The 11,400-nt window shown below is 36.3% G+C and overlaps 1 pseudogene; it reads left to right on the plus strand.

Annotated features, from left to right (window-relative positions):
* The first annotated feature begins 9,362 nt into the window (after positions 1–9,362).
* On the plus strand, positions 9,363–10,352 carry LOC149175990 (arginine-specific demethylase JMJ20-like; annotated as a pseudogene).
* Positions 10,353–11,400: the final 1,048 nt, after the last annotated feature.

Genomic DNA, 11,400 nt, shown 5'->3' on the forward strand with positions numbered 1-11,400 from the left:
TTTAATTATCAATAATTATTAAGATAGATTACATTACATGTACATATGCCTCCAAATGATGTTATCATACTCATCATAGTGATAAGTCATAAGTCATACAATACTAAATGCTTTTAGTCAAGAATCATTACATAATGAGCTACAATGAACACTTTTCGAAGAAAACAACATTACATTACATCCCCTCAATGAAAATTTCAACCTTTATGGAAAAGTGGAAAAAGTAGTGTCAAACTTTGTTGATATCAAGGATAGGTTGTTGAGTGGAACAATGTACAAAGCCATCAATATATTGGATCAAATTCTCAAAAATGTGTAAGGAGAATATTCTTGCTACCATTTATAACCAAAGTGGAATGACCAACAATGATGACATCAAAATACTCGTGATGAAGTGCCAAGCAACTCAGGTAGAGTAATAATCCTCAAAATCAATCTATCTCTAAGCTCTTCAAGCACTACTTAGGAATAGGTGAAGCAAATAGAGATTTAATTGCAATTAAGTACCTCTAAGAGAAAAGGCATGAATCACCATCGCAAGTCAATGTGATAAAGAGAAATCTATCTAAGAAGACATGAACAATAGTAGAAGATGAAGTTGAATGTGATATAATAGGATGAAAGTGTCGATGATCAACTGAACTACTTGAATCAAGAAATTTCAAAACATGGTCCTACAATGATCATCAACTTTAAGACGTTCTAAAATATGAACCATATGTTAAGTGAAATGATCTCCACATGACAAGTACATTTTTCCAAGAAAAACACAAATATTATACATTGAAGGAGCTATCTCAAACAAATTGTTATTGTTATCATAATCGAGCAAAGGAGAAATATGTGGTCATCAATAATAATATGGCGAAATCAATAGAAATTGATAGCACCATTTCATAGAATATAGATTTTAATTCCCTTTTGTTAAAATTTGGCCCTAGTTGTCAATTTTAACACTCCCTTTCAACTAGGGAGAATTCTACCTGCCAATATCTGACCATCGATCATCATGCCATCCTATCATCATGTATCATCTCTGCATCTCATCTCCACTCTGTTGAACACTGATGTAGATAATGTAGAAGAATCAATCGAGAGTGAGTCACAAGACCTTGCCACTCTCCACTGACAAAAGTCAGTCTAGGGGTAGAACCCCAATCAGATTCGATCCTAGACCAAGATGTTGAACACATGCATCTTAGACATAGGAAGTACGACAATACACGATGCGTCGATTTGTAGTGTTATGGTCCCTATCATCTTTTCCCAACTCATTAGCCACATGGGAGGTGCTTCCCATGACTCCCAGACTACATGGGTAGGATGTATGTTGGAGCATCTATAGGGGAAGGTGAACCACTCACACTATGCTCTCGTATATCACCATGGAGTATCATAGGGGAAGGTGAACCACTCACCCTATGCTCTCATATATCACCATGGAGTATCACAGGGGAAGGTGAACCACTCACCCTATACAGAGTGTACCTATAGGGAAAGGTGAACCACTCACCCTATGGTTGCACAAAGCTACAAGAAGTACCCCAGGCCCTCAGGAGCTCTCAGAGCTGAATGTCAAAATCAAGCGGGAACTTCATGGGAGGGTCTTTCCACAAATCCAAGTCTCTCTCAAAAGGCTAATAATTTGACCTTCCCCAAGGGCTTCATGAGATTTTCATCAATCTTCTCATCAGTCTGATGTGTTGGAGCCTTATTGCTAGCCGTTGTACCATATCCTGAATAAAGTGGTACCTGATGTTAATATGCTTGGAGCAGTCGTGGAACACGGGATTCTCTGAAAGGTGAATCCTACTCTAGTTGTTGCAATAGATCACGATGGTATCTAGCATGTGCTTAAATAGCTAACTAAAGAGCTTCCTTAACTAGACAACTTCACAATAGGCCATACTAGCTGCAATATATTCAACATCGACGATTCTTAGAGTAATCAGTTTCTGCTTCCTGCTCATCCAAGAAATTGAAGAAGATCCCAAAGAGAAGAAACATCTTGATGTGCTCTTTCTATCCACCACACTACCAGCACAGTTAGCACAAAAATATGCATGTAGCCTCAAATTCCCATAAGTGTATCTCATACCATAGTTGATAGTTCCATGAAGATATCATAAGAGATTGTTTGCAACAATCAAATGTATGTGATGAGGCTCAACCATAAATTGACTCAAATTATTTATAGTGAAGCTTATGTTGAGACGAGAGTTTACCAAGAACTTCAGGGCCCCCACAAGTTATCTATACTCGGAAAGGCTTGCCAATTTGGGCCTAGCAGCACTTCCACATAGCTTATTGAAGTTGAGTTCCATTGGAGTGGACACATGCTTTCATTCCACCATCCCACATCTTTCTAGCAGCTTCACAATGCATTTTCCTCGAGAAAGGAAAATCTTGTATAGATTTACCAGACCTCCAAGCCTAGGAAGTATTGCATCAGTCCTAGGTCCTTCATCTTGAACTCAGAAGTCAACTCCCTCGTCCATTGATAAATGAGAGGGTCTACATCAATCAGAAAGAGATCATCAACATAAAGGACCAAAATAAGAGGCCTGTCCTTTTCAACCTTGAAGTATACTTTTGGATCATCATAGCTTCTAGTAAACCCCAGCTTCATAATATAGCTATCAATTCTTTCGTACCAATCCCTAGGCGCTTGCTTCAACCCATAGAGGGATTCCTTGTACTTCCTTCTTAAGCGAGTCATGCAAGAAAGTAGTTATGACATCCATTTGATCTAGGCTCCATCATTGATTAGTAGTGAGAGCAATTATAGATCGGATAGTGGTATATCAGGAAACCAGTGCAAATATTTTGCTATAGTCCACTCCTTTATTTTGAGAAAAGCCACAAACAACGAACCTGGCCTTGAATTTTTCAGCACTTCCATCAGCTCCATGTTTAATTTTGTAAAGCAATTTTGATGTGACCATATACTTGTCCTTAGGTTTAGGCACAACATCCGAGACATCATTCTTCATTATCGATTCATATTCATCATTCATCGTGTCTTTCCATACTTGGTGCTTTACAGATTCTTCGAACGTGTATGGTACCAGAGCCTAGGTGAAGACAAATCCCAAGCAAGAGAGAAAAAAATCACTAAGGGATCTGTTGGACAAAGACTATTGGACAAGTATCAATGGATTCTACATCCTACTTCAAGACTGAGGACAAGCTCAGTGACAAATATGACTACCATGCATGGAAGGTGGCTTTGGACATGACTTTGGAGGAGCATGAAGTATTGGACTATGTGCAGGGAAAAGTGGTGGAACCTCCTTCAAATGCACCATCTGCTGCTAAAACGAAGTATAGAAAAGGTGTGGTCAAAACAAAGAAAATCTTGATTGATTCTATTCAAAAGCATTTGGTTGCCTATGTTTATGATTTGGGAACTTCTAAGGAAATATATGATAAGCTAGTTGGGATTTTTCAAAGTGAACAATGCAAGTCAAATCCTCTTTCTCAAGAACAAGTTGAAGGATATCAAGATGGATAGATGAGAGTCTATCTAATCTTTCTTCATGAGAATAACTCAAATCAAGAATGACCTACTATCTATTGGAGAAGTTATTATTGATAGGGAGCTCACTCTCATTGTAATTGGAGATATTTCAAGACCATGGGATGTATTTACCAACACCATTCTCAACAATGATAGGATACTTGGTTTCAATGAGTCATTAGTGAGATGCACTCAAGAGGAGACTAGGATGATAGAGAGAGATAAGTCCTCAAATGGAAATGAGCCTACTACCTTCTTCACTCATGCAAAAAGTAAGAATAATGTTGGTCCAAGGAGAAGATTAAATACCAAGGCCAAATTCCACTTTGGACAGCTCATTTGATGGAGATAATTATTTCATTGAATTCCTCTTTTCGAGAGGACCAAAATCAACCCAAAGATCACTAAACTTGATGGAGATAATTATTGCATTGAATTTCTCTTTTCAAGAGGACCAGGATCGACCTAAAGATCACTAAATTTGAACAAGGAGAAATATGTTTTTGAGGTCAAGCCCACACGTGTAAATTGTCAAGGTTGGCCACATCATCATGTAGGCTCATGAAGCCCAACAAACATGTCTTTTGACCCTCAATGACTTGTATAAATAAGGATGACCTCAAACCTCATTTGGCACCTCATCAACTCACACATCCTTCTCTCTCCTCATCTAATTGGTTCGTACAACTATTGGGCAACTAAAATTTCTCACATGTGTGGTAGGAAGGAGGACAAAAATTACAGGTTGAAATTCAATATTTTTTTGTAGTTTGACTAAGGTTTGACCAATGTTGACTTTGATTTTTTAGGCACCTTTTGACTTTGATTCTCAAGGAGAATTTATGTCTCAATAGGCCGCATTCATTGGCATAAAAATCAAGTTTTTCTGGGTTGTTTGACCTACATTGACCACATGCCTATTTGACCGCAGGGTTGAATTTTTTTAACAAGGTTTGACTGCTTCAAGGAGGATTGTTTTGACTGTTGTTTGACCAGCTAGGGAGGCAAAGTCGGATGCACTTTGACCGAGTTGTTAAAGGGTTGTATTTACCCTTGACCGTTGACTGGTTAGGGCACATACTACTGCTGATTTGATTGATATTGACTAGGGATAGAATCTCAAATTTGACTAATAGTGATTTAGCAAGTCATTTTGACTTTGACTTTGTATTGTTATATTGTCTCTCTGTTGAAAAATTGATATAATAATAAGAAGAATTGATCAAAGTTTTTTCCCCATCGTGGGGTTTTTCCCTGGCATTCACCAAATTCTAGTGTTCTCTTGTCTTGGCTTGTCTTCTAAATTTATTATTTATGTTCTATCTTGAGTTACTGTCAATGTGATTAATGGTTAATTTGATTGCTATTGGAAATTAAATTGGAAATTGTCATTGGGTTATCTAAAGGACATTTAAGTAATTATTACAAGTATAGAGCATACAATGTTATCTAAAATTAATGCCTTTAAAACAAAAACAAAAAAGAAAACAAAAATCACTCTAATGGTTAATTTGATTGCTATTGGAAATTAAATAGGAAATTTTCATTAGCTTAGATAACATACCATTGTTATCTAAAATTAACTCCTTTAAAAAAAAAACAAAAAAACAAAAATCACTCTAAACAATGTTCAATCAATTATTTAAGACTATTGCAAGTTTAAAATGAGGTCTAACCTTGGGCTTTTAGGAACAAATAAAAATCACTAGCATCAAGAAGGAGAAAAAAACAACAAAACAAAACAAAAACAACTTAGTACAAAATATTTTATTAAGGAATTAAAAAATACACAATCCATAAAAAATATATTTAAAAATGATGTCATTGATAAAGTTATGGCAATTTAAAAATCAGCTTCGAAGTCTTGTGCTAATTCTTGCAAGCTAAGCTAGAAGCGCCACTTGGTAGCCTCTAATTTATTTGAATGTAATTTGCCATAAGCTAACATGGATAGGTAATAAGTTGACATGGAATGTATATAATGCTTATGTGACATATACAAAATGTTGATGTGGCATGTGTTGAAAATGACACATAGTAGTGTACAAAATTACACATCGCAGCTGAGATGAAAAGCTTTATTTCGATGCACCTATTGATGTGGAATATACTACCTAGGAGGATAAGTCCATATGAAAATGATGAGATAGGTCCTCCAACTGATACATCTATTAAAAAAAACTAGTTAAAGATGAGAGGGAATGGATTTTAAACCAAATACCTCATAACATCCAAATACAAAACATATTGTTATAACCAAATGATCAAAACCCATGTTTCACATATGTTGTCATTGATGTCAACCCTAGTGTTTTCATTGATGTTAAAATAGGTTCTAAAGTTCGACTAGTAGAGGCAATTGGTTGAGTTGACTAATCAAGGCATAAACGATGTTAAAAGATGTTCTATAACAGAGGCAATAAAGATCCAAGTTGACGACTCAAGGTGCAAAGCAACAAAGAACTAAGAAACCTACAAGAAGTAAAGGAAAAAAGGAGAATACAAAGCATATTGGTATTGAATGATAGTTATTCACACTACAACCTCGTAAGAAATAATATTTTATTAATCCATGATTATGTTAATTAAAGCATACCCATACTAGATGGGTTTATCATGCAAGATGGAGTGATATTAGGGTCCCTCGTATCACTAGAAAGCATTTAACGAGAAAGATATTATCGTCACCTTGCAGCCCATCATATTGAGCCCTTTCGGTACTGGGTAGCAGTTTTCTATTTAATGCCTTAAACTGAATAAGGTAGTAACCAGTGTTTGAAACAAATTAATCACTAATCCTTACAAAATGTATTTAAATTAAGTTAAAGAATGTTGAAAGGGTTTAGAAAATCTTAAGTATATTAGTAGTAGATGGAATAACAAAAAACATTTTTCCTAGCTAGAAGTTGTACGTGCGGCGGCTTGTCAACAAACAAGTGGCATTGACGTGGAAGACATGTGGCTAATGACATAGCAATGGTGGGACCCATACTAAGGTATCAAGGTACCAGGCATATGGTGTATAGTATAAATGATGGAAAAAAGAAGAAGCTAGTATTCAGTGTGATGTGATAGAGACGATGTGGTGTAATAAGTGATGCTAGGTGGTAGTTTATGTCACACATGGCATGTTGTGAAGAGGAAACATGGAAATCATATTTGGTCAATTTGGATTTCCAACAAGACAATTTGTAGGCAACACATGGCATGTACATGTTAGTACTCAAACACTTAACAGGCATTGATTGGTTGCAATAGATGACATGGTAAGTGACTTGGAATATGACATCACAATATGGGTCCCCTATCAAGGTACCATGATCCATAACGAGCATGAGCTTCTGAATGTGATGTTCTTGATATGTAAGCACTCAGTCACAATGCTAGGTTATGAGGTGATAAGGTAAAGCACCCACGGGCTTTGAGCCCTTAGTATAGCTTCGGTATAGTGCAAACCCTTGGTAAGTTATTGGTCTTAGCTCATGTTCACAAACCTTGGTCACGAGGTGTTAAAGGGTATCATGTGAGGGCTAAGAACCTTCATATTATCACCACACCATTAGATGTAAAGAGAAAGAAGAAATGGGTGAAAAGGTTCCTGGGATTCCAAGTTCTCTGGATGATAGAGCTCGGGATGTTAGAGCTCATGGTCATGTACATGGGTATATCTAGCATATGTGAAGGGCATGATTGCTACAAGATTGGATGAAAGGGAGCTATCAATAAAATGCACCATACATGTAAAGCTTGGATACGTTGGAGTAGAAGTGTGATGTGTTGTGTGTGAGGGGAGTGTCGTTTAAGAGACAGAAGAGTTAATAGATGTGGCGGTAAGATGTGAAACATATAACAAAGAGAGTTGTAGGGGATTACTAGGAGTGTGTAGAAAAATTAAGTGGTAAGAGAAGTTGTGTTGACCTAGTGAATCCATAATACCATAGGTCGATACCCATGGTAAAGGTTGGACTTATGGAAGAGGCCATAATCTATAAATGCATGGTTAAATAATTTAAAGTGCTACTTAAACTAAGTGAATACTCAGGGAGAATTTGATCCGTAAATTACCATGGATATTCTACTGGCTAATTTGTTACAACATATCTCATAAAACTATAGCTAAAAATATGAAATCTACATTGTTAGGGTTTTATTTCTCTTTAGATTTCTAGATCTATAGATTATTGTTAATTGTGTGTGCATGGAAGTTAAAATTATGCAAACAATAGAGAATAGTGAAATAAAAACTCAAAAACCATGATTGATAAAAGATATGACCTAGGAAACCCTTTTGAGAGGAAACCCAACTGGAAAGTGAGACTACTTTACTCTCTTTCTCTAAATGGAAAATGGCTATGAGTAGAAAAAAGTATGGTCTATGGGCCGTGGGATACTGTAGTGCACAAAATCCTCTCCATGTGTTATATCTCCTATCCCTCTCAATTATTTCATCAATGGAACAAATGCACTCAAAATAATGGATCCCCCTTTTCCTCCTAATTGCTTGGTTATAACTAGGAAGACATTGAAAGCCAAATCTCACTACATCGTGACTATAACAGAAGCATCCCAAGGGAGAAACACGATAGTAACCAACCTGTGGCATAGGGAACAAGAATTAGAGGTTTGTATTACTGATCAAACTAGCAGGGAATCCCTAAAGGGAAAATGTTATGCCAACGGAAACAAATGGAGACTTAGCCCATTGTCACCTCAGTTAAGGCTCCCTTGTATTTACGGACTTTCACCGATGGGAGGAGACCCGGTATGTATGGAGTCACTAATGAAGGATAAGTCAATGGATATATGTTACGAATATAAATTACATAAAATAAAATGAATATAAATAATGTAAATAATCAATAATCAAATATTGATTATGTTAAATAGTGATTAAGTTAAGTGAAAAGGCATGTCTAAAAGACATGCCCAGTCATGAAAGGACCCCTGGCTAGGTATATAAGTAGGGCCTCATTTTCACATTCAACATCTTATACATTTTATATGTATAATTAAATTATTATTACAAATACATTTTGAGTATTTTTGTATTAAAAGTCAACAAGCTTAAGTTTTGTTACTTCAGTGGTATTAGAGCCATGCGAGTCTTTGAACGTTATCTGCCACACAATAGAACAATGCGATTCCTTGAACATTATTCACCGCACAATATAACCACGTGATTCCTTGAACATTATCCACTGCACAATATGTCATTACGTTTACATCCTAAATTCATTGAGGTGTTTAGTAAAATTCAAGAAAAGATTCAACAATTAGAAAAATCGTGTGTAGAAGCTACAGCACGTCTAAAGGAAATCGATAATAGAAAAGATGATAACGATAGTGAAGAAATGAATCAAGGTGAAGCAGAAGAAGAAGATGCCATAGATAATGATGAATATGAAAATGATATCGATCAACATGAGGATCCAAATGAAGCTGATCTTAATGTGGATGAAGTTGTTGGTGTAGTGGATAGTCTTGCCCATAATGAAATTAGCAGTGGTTCATATTCCCCTCGTTCTTTCCCATCGTGTACATTATCTAGTCAAGTAGTTGAGGTAGATGCACCAGGCCTGAGTCTAGCTGAAATTGTTATTGAAGAGGTAATGGGGAAACGTAAGGAACTTCTTGAAATAATGTCTCTTTATGAATATATAGGTTAAAGGAAAGATCAATCTAATGAAGATGAAAAACTTCTCAACACTATTTAGAATCAAGATAATGTGGAAGAATACTATTTGAGAAATAAGAAGATGAACAATATCATAACAATGAGGAAGACGCTGAAGTAGACATTGATGATGATGGAGAGGAAATTTTTGGAGGTGATGCAGAGAGGATGATGATAAAGGTAAGTGGGAAGATACACCGAGTTGATGGAAGGTAGATCAGCTACCGAGAATTCAGAGATAAATATATGAAGGCCAACGAACCAAACCTCCTGATTGGCCTCATGGATGATTGGAGGGCTTGTCGTGATTGGGTTTCTCCTGATGGCCAACCCAATCTCTCATTCTTCTCCCTAAATTTCGCCAAATCCCGAGTTCAAGTTGCAGATTGTGACAAAAAAGAATTCACAGACCAGAAGAGACTGGGGATGATTGTTGTTGAATACATCGAATACTGGCACAATCTCAATTGCAGATTTTATGACACAGATTGTGATGGGAACAAAAATTACTCATCATTGCTTTATTTGAAGGATTGGCATTTTATAAAGGAATATCCTGATTACAATGCTTACACTACTCCAACATTTTTCTTAGATGATTGGCTCAACTTATACCTTGATTCTTATCGCATCCATGGCATTCAAGGTGTTGATGAAGGTTGTGAATGTGACGTGTCGTGCTCAGATTATCGCTTTGTATATATGGGCCCAAAAGGTACTTGGACTCCATTACATGCAGATGCCTTCAGGTCATATAGCTGGTCTACAAATGTTTGTGGCAAAAAATTCTGGCATTTTCTTTCACCCTCCCAGTCACATCTTTTGTATGACAGATACATGAAGCAAATTGTCTATGATATTTATGGAGATGTCTCAGCAACACAGTTCCCTAGATTTTCTGAGACATATTGGTTGGAGTGTATCCAAGAAAGGAATGAAATTATCTTCGTACTGAGTGGTTGGTTTCATCAAGTAAAAAATGTGGAGGACACTATTTCAATAAACCACAACTGGTTCAATGCTTGCAATATTTCATGGGTGTGGAACCTCCTTGTAAAGGACTACAATGAAACACAAGAATATATTGAAGACGTAAGAAGCATAGCTCATGACTTTGAAAGCCTCTCTCAACACAATTTGGCAGCTAAAATAGGATGAACTTTTATAAATAAATTTTAATCACTAAAAATAAATTTGGCTGCGAATAATTATAACTAAAAATAAATTTTATATGTGCGCTGATTTGGCAGTCAAATTTCAACCCTATACCCAAATATCATAGGAGTCGTCTAATGAGGCAAGGAATTGCCCGGGCGGCCAAAAGTGGGCGGAATCCGGGCAAAAAAATTTCAAAAAATCTTGTAGAGACAGTTTTTGAATCATGTTTTTGATGGTGGAAATGGATTCAACACCATCAAAAATGTCTAGGACACTTAAAATTTTGAAGTTTAACAACTATAACTTAGATTTACAAAAATTCTTGCCGGATTTTCTCTGAATATGACCAGAATTTTCATAACTTTCCGAACAACTCCTCCACCTCATTAGACTACACGAATATCATATCACATTGATGAATCTCCATTATACAGTGTAACACTCATTTCAAGACTGTAGCCCAAATCCGATTGATCCCTTTCCATGATGGGTAGGTTGACGGTAAAATTCTCACTCGTGTACCCAAATATTACGGTGCATGGTACAAAAATGCGTGGCAGATACTCAATAGTTGTTCTAGCCTTCCCTAAGATGCATGTGAAAACCAGGTGTGAATGAACAGTGAAAGATTCATTGGGCTGTCCAATTGAAGCTAGCAATCATTACATGTGCCTCATACACATTACTATTTTTAAGGCGTTTTAGTATTAATGTAACCAGATATATAGTTGGCATCTACGTATTTCCTTTGGTTGAATCGCTATGAAATTCTAATCTGTATATCACGAAAACCTTCTGTGGATATTAATATCACGAAGACTTTCTGTGGAAATTTTGAAGACAGATTGGGTTCAACACCATAATCTTGTCGACGGAAGTAGTTCACAATCTTCTTCTTTTTTCAGACAGAAAAATCATCATAGATTTATATTAAGATAATATAAATATCACAAGACATTGTCATAGGACAGTGAGAACTGCCCGACTATAACAACATATAGAACGGAATTGACAGATCCCTAAGAGATCAGTACCAAAGACTCAAAGT

The sequence above is a fragment of the Pinus tabuliformis genome, chromosome 4_1 (assembly GCF_031772625.1).
Source record: "Pinus tabuliformis cultivar Carrire ecotype Pingquan chromosome 4_1, CPIR1, whole genome shotgun sequence".
In the NCBI taxonomy this organism is placed as follows: Eukaryota; Viridiplantae; Streptophyta; class Pinopsida; order Pinales; family Pinaceae; genus Pinus; species Pinus tabuliformis.